Consider the following 11,274-nt stretch of genomic DNA (forward strand, 5'->3'; position numbering starts at 1 on the left):
TAAAGGAGCAAGGGGTAGGGGGCTGCCGGTCAGGAGGAGGCGCGCTAGGGAGGAGTCCTACTCCCACCGGGAGTAGGACTCTCTCCTTTCCTTGTCCAAGTAGGAGAGGGGGAAGGAAGGGAGAGAGGAGAGGAAGCAAAGCCCCCCCCCCCTCTTCTTGTCCTATTCGGACTAGAGGGGCAGGAGGGCACGCGGCCTGCCCTGGCTGCCCCTCCTCTTCTCCACTTTGGACCCATGTGGCCCATTAACCCCCCGGGGGGTTCCGGTAACCCCCCGGTACTCCGGTATATATCCGATAACCCCCGGAACCATTCCGGTGTCCGAATATAGTCGTCCAATATATCAATCTTCATGTCTTGACCATCTCGAGACTCCTCGTCATGTCCATGATCACATCTGGGACTCTGAACTATCTTTGGTACATCAAAACATATAAACTCATAATATAACCATCATCTAACTTTAAGCGTGCGGACCCTACGGGTTCGAGAACTATGTAGACATGACCGAGACATGTCTCCGGTCAATAACCAATAGCGGAACCTAGATGCTCATATTGGCTCCCACATATTCTACGAAGATCTTTATCGGTCAAACCGCATAACAACATACGTTGTTCCCTTTGTCATCGGTATGTTACTTGCCCGAGATTCGATCGTTGGTATCTCAATACCTAGTTCAATCTCATTACCGGCAAGTCTCTTTACTCGTGACGTAATGCATCATTCCACTAACTCATTACCTACATTGCTTGCAAGGCTTATAGTGATGTGCATTACCGAGAGGGCCCAGAGATACCTCTCCGACAATCGGAGTGACAAATCCTAATCTCGAAATACGCCAACTCAACATGTACCTTTGGAGACACCTGTAGAGCTCCTTTATAATCACCCAGTTACGTTGTGACATTTGGTAGCACACAAAGTGTTCCTCCGGTAAACTGGAGTTGCATAATCTCATAGTTGTAGGAACATGTATAAGTCATGAAGAAAGCAATAGCAACATACTAAACGATCAAGTGCTAAGCTAATGGAATGGGTCAAGTCAATCACATCATCCTCCTAATGATGTGATCCCGTTAATCAAATGATAACTCATCTCTATGGTTAGGAAACTCAACCATCTTTGATCAATGAGCTAGTCAAGTAGTGGCATACTAGTGACACTATGTTTGTCTATGTATTCACACATGTATTATGTTTCCGGTTAATACAATTCTAGCATGAACAATAAACATTTATCATGATATAAGGAAATAAATAATAACTTTATTATTGCCTCTAGGGTATATTTCCTTCAGTTGTCTCATCATGGTACCGCCTTGTGAATCCTTCAAAACGAAAGAACATGGCAAACACTCGGAAAAACAAATGAGGTTAGTGCAAATGCAACACCTATCATTTGTGAGGTAAGATACCCAACAAGTGTATGCATCATGCTCATCAGAAGAGAGTACAAGGGAGCATTTCATTGTATGGAGGCATATGATGCGAGAACAACCAAATGCAATAGGCTCAAGTAAACAAGCATGCATCACAAGTAAGGTGTCAAAGTCTCCAAGATCAATAAGCATAGTATGGTTGCACTCAATACAAGTGGATATGAAAGAGGCAACTAATGGACACAAGAGACAATGATCAAGATATATCATATGAGAGGCATGTCCATATATGTCATCAACCCAAGAAAGCAAGTAATAGTGGAACATGGGTGATGCAACATAGCAAGCAATCATAGCGATCATGTCAAGCAAGCTAGTAGTGCGAAGATGCAACATACTAGTAGGAACCATGGCAAGCATGTCATTGGTGCAAATAGTGGGCATGAATAATGCACATGACATATCACAAGCATGAAAGCAAGATATGAGCAAAATATCATCAATGTATTGGCAAGAAGTCCTATGGAAATAGTAATGGAACATCACGACTCTCCCAACACAAGAATCAACAATAGCATGAAGCACATGATAAACATGGCAGTAGCAACAAGGATCTCCACCAAGCATGCAAATACACATAGGAGTAGCATAATGGTGAATCATGGGTAGATGCAAGCAAGGGTCACAATTGCATGGCAAAATCATGTAAAGAGGCATAACATGCAAAGTGAACACGATAGTATGGGCATAAGGGGACAAATGGTACATAGGCCATAGCCGTGTGAGAGCCAAGTAGAAGAGATGCGTGTAGTCGTTGCACGAAGAGAATGGTGGTAAGGACAATTCACGTGATCCCAAAGCATCATTGCTCTCAAGAGCTCGTTTCGTCAACTCTTGGGATTGAGAGGTTGACGAGTATATGCGAGTACCTACACAAAACAAAGACAAAGGAAAAATTATGTGTGTGTGGTATATGTACACATCATCCATGATGATGCGCACGTGCTTGTGTTGGTTAGCACTAAATAGCCAATGCTCAAATAAATGAGATGCGTGATATAGAAACATGTCATCCATCATGAGAGGTTTGTTATAATGTATAGCATAATGGAGACTCAAATTGTGTAATGCATCACGAGTAATATCTAGAGCATGGTTATTCATGTAGTGCATACGGTGCACGCAAACATGGTAATGATGCAAAGTATGAAATGCATCAAGATCTCCGAATATGTATGAGGAAACTATGGGGGTCTCCCCATGATCAAGAGTCAAAACATCATGTGGAGAATATTGACAACATCCAAAACAATGCATATTTGGAACAATGTGATCATGGCATGTCATAGTAGATGAATTGCGCAAATCATGTAAAGGAAGCATGGCAATATCATCACAAGAGAATCAAAAGCCAATGACCATCATCTCGTCATCTATGCCATAAGTGCAAATGGGATTTATTTTAATGGGGCATGCATAGTTACTATGTTGAGATTGAAATGATGCAATATGGGAGATCTCGCTCATAGCATATGACAAGTTCAAAGGATTATCAAACATGATGTGACCAAAAGAATTTTCACATGATATCCTATGGAGCATAGCATCACAACTAGGCAACTCAACATGCTCATCATCATATTCATCATAAATAGGTAATTCAAGGCATGAAGAAGTCTCACTAGCATGAAGCATGGGAATAGGTGGGTCAACATCATGAGAGCAATCAATGTCAAGAGAGTCCACTAGTGGGACAAGAGAAGCAGCATCACCTATGTTACCTTTGGAGCGTCGCTCACGTGTTGTAGGTGAGGTGTAGAAGATCCACTCATTGTCCATCTTCATCTTGATGGAACCATGTGGGGGGTGCATCATCATCCACCATGTCCATCATCGTCTCCTTTGGAGGTATAGAATCGTCGAGGATAGGCATGTCGTCATGTAGGAGACCTAGCACCAAAGAAGAAAACACACTAGGAATAGAGGTTAAGTCATTAGAAATCATAGTGGCCTCACATGCCGTGTCAACTACCTCACTCACTAAGTGTTGTGGCTCACTCACTCCCTCAAGGATGCTCTCGCTCATATGGTTGGTGGAGTCACTCAAATGGCTCTCAACCTCACATAGGATGTGTGGCATACTCTCATGTGTGGGGCTAGTGGTGGTCACACTTATCCTCTCATAGGAAATGCTCTCAATGTCACGTATGGTGGAGTCACTCATCTCACTCATTGGGTGGTGGCTCTCCTCACATGACAAATGGGGCATCTCAACATATGTGGGTGTCGCAGAGATGCTGGTGCAAATGTCTCCATGTGCGGTCGCGTAGCTTGACTCAGAGTATGAGTCCAATATGGGTGTCGTCTTCATGTTGTTGAAGAGGTTCGCGCTCGTCGCCGTAGTCGAAGGGGATGGCCCTTGCTCAACCATCTTGTCACCATCTTGGTGTGGAGGCCCATATGATGTGGCACCTCATAGCTCTTCTCCATGACCGAAGGGAATTTCCCATGCCCAGCCATCTTCCTTGAGGGGCTTCCGAAGATGGAAATGTCGCCCTCGCTTGTAGGTGGTCGCCTTGGACTTGATGAAGTCGTTGTAGGCGTACTCGTGGAAGTAGGCGAAGATGCCATACGTCCAAAGGCGAAGATGCCTTGATAGCACTTGGCGAAGATGCCAAAGTGGTGGTGGTAGCCGTAGCTCCTTCTTGGTGGTGCTCGTCTCGCGGTCTTCTCTTTGGCTCATGAAGCTTGGACTTGGCGTGAAGTAGGGCTTGTTGGGACTTGTGCATTTGCGCTTGTGGAGCATCTTCATGATGATGATGTTGTTGTCGTGCTTGAGCTCATAGTAGATGTCGTTCATCGTCGTCATGCACATGTTGCTTGGAGGTGACTTGTCCTTCATGACGATGTGGATCACTAACGTGATGGTGGTCGTCACGAAGATGTGGACGTGGATGAATTGCGCTTGCATCATTTTCGCACTCCGAAGACTTGTAGCTTGAATGTCGCCGCCTTGAAGACGATGAAGGGGAAGAAGACTTGATCAAGGCTCTAATCTCCTCCATCCTTGCATCTTGCTCCTCTTTATGTGCGGAAAGCTTCTTTTCGATGTAGTCCCTTTTCCTTGCTTCGGATGACGAATGTCGATGGAGATGTTCTCGATGCGCTCTCGCAATCTTGATTGTGCGCCTTGCATTTGTCGTTGTAGATCGAAGATGGACGCTTTGGAGATGTAGTTGTTCACGCCGTCGAGGTTGTCGGAGACCGGAGAGGAAATGCCTTGCCTATCCATCACAAGACTTGAGCAAATATGAGTGGGAGAAAGAGAAGAACTATACCAAATGTACCTTGACCAATATTGAAGATGGATCAATGATCACTCACATGTGTAACAAGGAAATAGCACAATTGGTACCAATTCTTGTCGGTTCTCACACCTACACAAGTAAGGCTTATGGTGGAGCTCGGTGAGGATAGTGGCACAAAAATTTGATGCAAAATGTTAGCAAGAATCAACAATGTTGAAAGAGATTCATAAATTTGCAAGCGAAACAAGTAGACCAATAGCAATGAAAGGTACACGGAAACACACACACGGATAGATAAATGGGGTCGTGCAACCAAGGAATGAGCACAAAATGTGGAATCCACGGAAAACGCTCGTGTTGCACAACTCAAGAGAGATGCTAGCACGATTGCTCTATAGGCGGATATGACACTTGTGCACAACCTATAAGATGCAAAATATAAGAACTTTTATCCCAAGTATGCTATGTATGTATGGTTCCCGGTGTTTCTCTCAAGATGATCCAAGATGATCGGATATGACAATCTTATGTGCAATGTGGTATGATGCTATGGCACTTGCTTACAAGCTCTTTGCTCTTTCTCTTTTGCATAAAAGCTTTATTTCTTTTTCTTTCTTTTTGTATGACCACTTTTGCACAATGCACAAACCAAGATAGCAATTGTGTATATGCGGAAACAAACTTGTGACACAAGATATGATACCAATATATGCACCACGATGATATGGTGTGTATGCTATGGGAAGTATGATCACTAATGTGCACAAGTAACATTGCCGACAATACTCAAATGGCTAGTCTCGATAGGCAAGTAACGCAAAATGGGCTAGGGGTTAACTATGCAATGGCAAGGGGGATATACAATGGAGGGATACCACGATACCAAGATGATATGGAGGTTACCGTCGAGGGTTTCTCGTATGTATGGACGGATGATAGTGAAGTGGTCAAAGTCGATGACGACCTCGAGGCGATGATGAGTGGCGGTGTTCTTGATGTAGAAACCAAGATGATGGAGACTCGTCCCTAAGTAGCCGAAACACCTTAGGAAATGGAAAAACCACGAACTCAATATCTCAAACGTCAAATGTCAAAATGGTGGTAGCGGAAAGCGGTGGTGGTTTGCACTCGGCAATGCGGAAGTGGAATGATGGGCTATACACGTGTCGGAGTGGAAGTTCTCGTCCCTAAGTAGTCGAAATACCTTAGGAGACACAAGCCACAACTCAAACAAGCTCAAACAAAATTGGGTTAAGTTGGGTTATCGGAAGGGTATGGTGGTGGTTGGTGAAGAAGCAACCATCCCTAAGTATCCGAAACACCTTAGGAGACTCGAATCACTACTCAAGCAACCACTAATGCTATGGCAAGCAAAATGGGTTAGGTTGCGGAAGTCGGTAGTGGAAATGCGGATGATATGGTGGAGGGTTTAAGCAAACTTGCCAAATTTTCGAATTTTTTTTGGAGTCAAATGGTGTTGCAACCTATCTAGATGGATGGCGAATGTCAATAGCTACTCAACGAGCTAAATAACGTGAAAATCGGACTCCGGATGTGAAAGTTATGGTCAAAACTATGAAACACGAGAGGCTGAAATGACAGCGGGCGGACATCCGGGGGTTTGGCCGGATGTCCGGGACCTGATGTCTAGAACCTTGCGTGAAAATGCGCTCCACGAGCCGGATGTCCGGGGTGGGTGGATGTCCGGGGGTCGGGCCGGATGTCCGGGCTCCAAGTCCGAGGATAACTCGAGGAACTCGATTTTGGGGTGGAAATTGATGATTTCGGGGGCAAAATTTGAGAGATTTCGTGGATGGAAGGTGGGGAAACTTGGGGAGATGCTAGATCCACTCGAAACCAAGCAAATCCATGGATCAAAATCAACAAAACATCATCAAACCAACAAATCACAAAAAGAATTGGGGGCTATTTTTTGGTGGGGATTTTCGGATTTAGGATGAAAACAACAAAATCAAGCTAGAAAACACAGGGTAGGGGCTCCAAAAACGTGATCAACGTGGCTCATGATACCAAGATGATGTAGGGTGGAACCCTAGGGGGCGATCTTTCACATTTGGAGAGGATCCCTACAAGGAACAGGAAGAACGCGTGGAAGGAAACGAGGGAAATCACGAGGGAACACAAGAGAAAGCACTCAACCAACATGAATATGATCACACATGTGCTAGATCCAAGAAACACAAAGAGATACAAGCGGCGGTAGTTCATCTCTAAGAGGAGGTCTTGAATCCACAAGGGATCTTCCCGTAAAGGGGTCTTGAATCCATGGTGGATCTTCTCCGAAGAGGCCGCGGTCTCTCACGAGGAGGAGATCCGTATGGATGAGCAAAGCTCTATCTCAAATGAGCTAATCCTTTGCTAACCCTAAAACATAGGTGGAGGGGAAGTATATATAGTCTAAGGGGCGAAGGGGTACATGGGCCTCGACCCGGATGCGCTGCACGCACGCAGGGGAGGCCGGATGTCCGGGCGTCGGGCCGGATGTCCGGGCCTTCATGAGGTGCCGGATGTCCGGGCTAGCGGGCTGGACATCCGGGCTGGAGTGGCCGGTCTCGGAGCTCTTTGGATAGGCGGGGTCCGGATGTCCGGGCTGGGGGGCGGATGTACGGCGGCTCGGGAAGAGCCGGATGGCCGAGCCTCTGGCCGAATGTCTGGGCTGACGGGGTTCAGCTTCGGGTGCGTTCTATGATGGGCGCCGGATTTTCGGGGTCGGTCCGGATGTCTGGGCTGCGGCCGATGTCCGGGGCCTGTAGCAGCTGGCTCTTCTTCCTTGTCCTTCCTTTGCCTCCGCGCACGCTTGGCCTTGGTCCTTGGGTTCTCCATGGTCTCTCGGGTGTACCTGAGTATGCACAAGGTCCGCGCTTGAAGTAGCATCCATGTCTTACATGCGGAAAGGGAAGATTCAGAAAGGAGCGAATTCACCTTAGGTCTAATGGCGTAAGCTCGAGTTCTCATCTTATGTATCCCTGGGGCTTGGAAAGTAGTCGGAGTGTACATGGGGATGAACGTGGGATGCTCCGCATCATTTCTGATGCATTTTTTACCACATTTTGCATTGTGTGTATGGCACCTTTTCTCTCTACTATTATATTAATGCATTTTTGTGCTAGTTTCTATTATGTCTTCACACTAATATGCACCGCATCTTTTGAAGTTTATTCTGTTTTTTACACTAGTTTCTCATGCATTTTTTGACGTAGTGTAATGCATTTTGGCAAGAGTGTACCATGTTTTTTGTTCATTATTAGATGCTAGTTAAAGAAAGAAAGAATACCCATAAGAAAAGAAAGAAAGAAGAAACTAATCATATATTCCCTCCGTCCTGAAATACTTGTCGGAGAAATGGATGTATCTAGATGTATTTTAGTTCTAGATAGATCCAATTTTATCCATTCTACGACAAGTAATTCCGTACGGAGGGAGTATACGAAAGAGAGTGGTCTCCACTAACTTATTTATCTCAATATACAAGCATGCCACCTCATCATACAATTATGAATGGAATATGGCTCACCTCAACATCCAACCATGCCGGAAGAAAGACCCACACAACATTCAACCGTTCATAGAAAAATGTTTTCCATTCAATTATTCTATTCATATTTAATAAATATTTTGTAACTCTACATAATCAAATATAACAAGTCATATGCTATCAACATGAAGGAATATGTGGAATAGGCCAATATGGAATCTTTTGGAGAGGTCTTCCATACAAATAAATGGAGAGTGAGATATGGGTTCACTTGGAGATGCTCTTAGGGCATCTCCAACGGCAACCACAAAAAACCTCCCGCATCAGTCCGCGGACAGGGGGGACCAGTCCGCGAACATGGATGCGGGAGGCAGCCATCCAACGCTAGCCGCATACATTTCAAACTATTTTTCAACAAACCGGATGAAATTCATGCATACATGGACGAATTTTGTACAAACATGACGGATTTCATACAAACACGGCGGATTTAACTACGTTTCGAATATTTAGAACAAAAAAAGGCCCGCCCCCTAAACCTATCCTACGGTGGCGGCGGCCGGCGTCCAAGCCCGTGTCATCCTCCTTCCGTCGTCTCCATGAGCACCGGCGATAAGACCGATGAAGTGAAGGTGCAGTCACCCGCAAGGAAGAGTGGAACACGGGAGATGGACCGGCCCACATGGGATACCAGGCCCTGCCGCCTCCCGTGGCCTACTCATCCTCGGAGGAGTCCATCGCTGGTGGATGTGAGGTCTACGAGGGAAACAGTGGCGCCTTGATTGTCCTCATCCCACCCGGTCTGGCTGGTGGTTCGTCGGTGACGCGTAGGAGGCGCAACTAGCTATGTTCTCCTCCGCGATCGCCTGTAGTTGTGCCTACGCGTCGGCCGCTTCCTGCCGAGCGGCGGCCTGAGCATGGGCGACATCATAGATGGCACGCTGCTCTGGGACGAAATTTGGGTTTACCGCGGCCATGGCCACCATGGCCTCCTCGCCCCCGCGCTCGCCATAGATTTGGCCCTCCGCCAGCCGGTGTTGCTCCAGGAGGAACATGTTGCACCGTTGTTCATCCTGCGCCTGCTGGAACACCGACAAAGGCGCCGACTCAGGCTGCACCTGCGCCTGCTCCATGGTGAAGCCGGGGTGCACAGGAGGCGCGGGAGCCTGGGTGGAGTCATCGGAGCCTGTCTCCATCATGGTGTCGTCCCCTTCGTCAGAGACCTCGGGCGAGCTGGCCAACAAACTGGCCTTGATCCGCCTGGCAAGACATCTATGCCAGGTGGTGGCAGGTGCGGCCACCGCATTCTTAATCTCCGGCAATAGACTGTCCCACGGTGCTTTCCCGCTGGCGGTCATGGCGGATGCATCGCAAGGGAGGAGGATGTGGAGGGGCTGGTGTTGTGGTGTGGTGTTAGCCGGGTGAGGCCGCCTTTATATAGTGGATTTCAGTGAGAGGCCAGACGTTCGGGTGCGTCAATGTGCGGCGCCGGTGTGGGTTTCTCGGCCAGCGAGATTGCTTAATGGCGGCAGATGGATGGACAGCGGCATTGAACGGGCGCGGTAGATATCCGTCCCATCCTGTCCAGTCACGTGTCTCTCGCATTGAACAGGCGCGGACAACGGAAACGCGTCACGGGCGGAGCCCTCGACCGGCGCGCCGCTTCAATGGCGGAGGCAGTGAGAGGTCGTGTCCGCCCTGAGTCGTCTTTAATGTTGAGCGGCGTGCTCTGCAGCGGCATGAATGCGGGCGGCTGGCGCTGGGTGGGAGCGTGCACGGGAGGATGAGGCGTATTTGCTAGGCCAGGGTGGTCACAAAATGGGCTTGGGATCGGTCCGGACTCCCACAAACCTCCCCCGTGTTTATCTCCGGTTGGGAGAAATAGTGTCCGGTCACAGATAAGCATTGGATGGCTTCCGTTGTCCAGATAGTTGCGCGAGGTTTACGGGTCCGCCTTAGAGATGCCCTTAGCAAGTTACGAGTGAGTACTCTCGTGTCGGGTTCACATGGAGACGCTCTTAGCAAACCACGAGTGGATACTTTCTTGTAGGATTACATTAGTTACTGGAATCAAGGAATTTGCCATCAGCCAGTTCTTTGTCGCCTACTAGAGGACGGCAGAGAAGGTGTTTGTTGTCCGCTTCCAAAAAGCAGACGACAAAGAACGGACTCATGGCAAAGATATAGTTTGCCATCAGTGCATTCTTTGTCGTCTGCGAGCAGACGACAAAGGGCCTAAAGGAAGACGTCAAAGAGCCATGCTAGGCCGCACTGGACCGTGGAGCTAGCTAGGTCAAATGGACGGGCTGGATGCCGTCCACTAGATCTTTGCCATCCACTTTAGTGCTCTTTGCCGTCTAACGGCAAAGAAGATGCATATCTAACGGCCGTGCCCCCTTCTCCCCCCTCTCTCCTCCCACCTCACCCACCCATGACCCCACTAGCACCCACCGCCCCAGCCCCACCATTCCCGACGCCTCCCAGCACCGCCGCCAGCTAGACCCGGCGGCGGCCCCTGCGCCCGCCCCGCCCCCTGTGCCTGCCCTCCCCCGACCACCTCCCAGCAGGAGCTCGGACCGGATCCAGGCCACGGCAAGCCCCGCAATGGCTCCAAGACGTGACGCCCCACCAGGGAGCCAGGCCACGGCGCCGCCCCCTCCCCGCAACCCTCGTCCACCACCGCGGCGTCCTCCCCGCGCCATCGCCAACCCGACCCGCGCCAGCCTTCCTCCCTGCACCGGCCCTCCTCCACCACCGCGGCGTCCTCCTCGATCCAAGATTTTTAGCATGAATTTAATTTTGTTAGTGAGCAATGAAAATAGGTCAAAAAAATCTAGATATATACTATTTTAGAACTTAAGGAAGACATACTATTAGCACCGGATCATGTAATAACCGAAGCAACTTTAGTCTTCTTGTCCATGTCTGTTAGAAGCAACCTCTAATTAGAAACACACAAAGAAGTTGAAGCTTAAGTAGCATCATGATTATCTGGAAATAGGACCCTTGTCCATGCCTTTTGACAACTCACATGTCTTGCCCTCATATTCAAGGAGAGTGGGATTAAATGGTGAAACAGAAAAACATAT

This window comes from Triticum aestivum, chromosome 2B, assembly GCF_018294505.1.
Source record: "Triticum aestivum cultivar Chinese Spring chromosome 2B, IWGSC CS RefSeq v2.1, whole genome shotgun sequence".
Lineage (NCBI taxonomy): Eukaryota > Viridiplantae > Streptophyta > Magnoliopsida > Poales > Poaceae > Triticum > Triticum aestivum.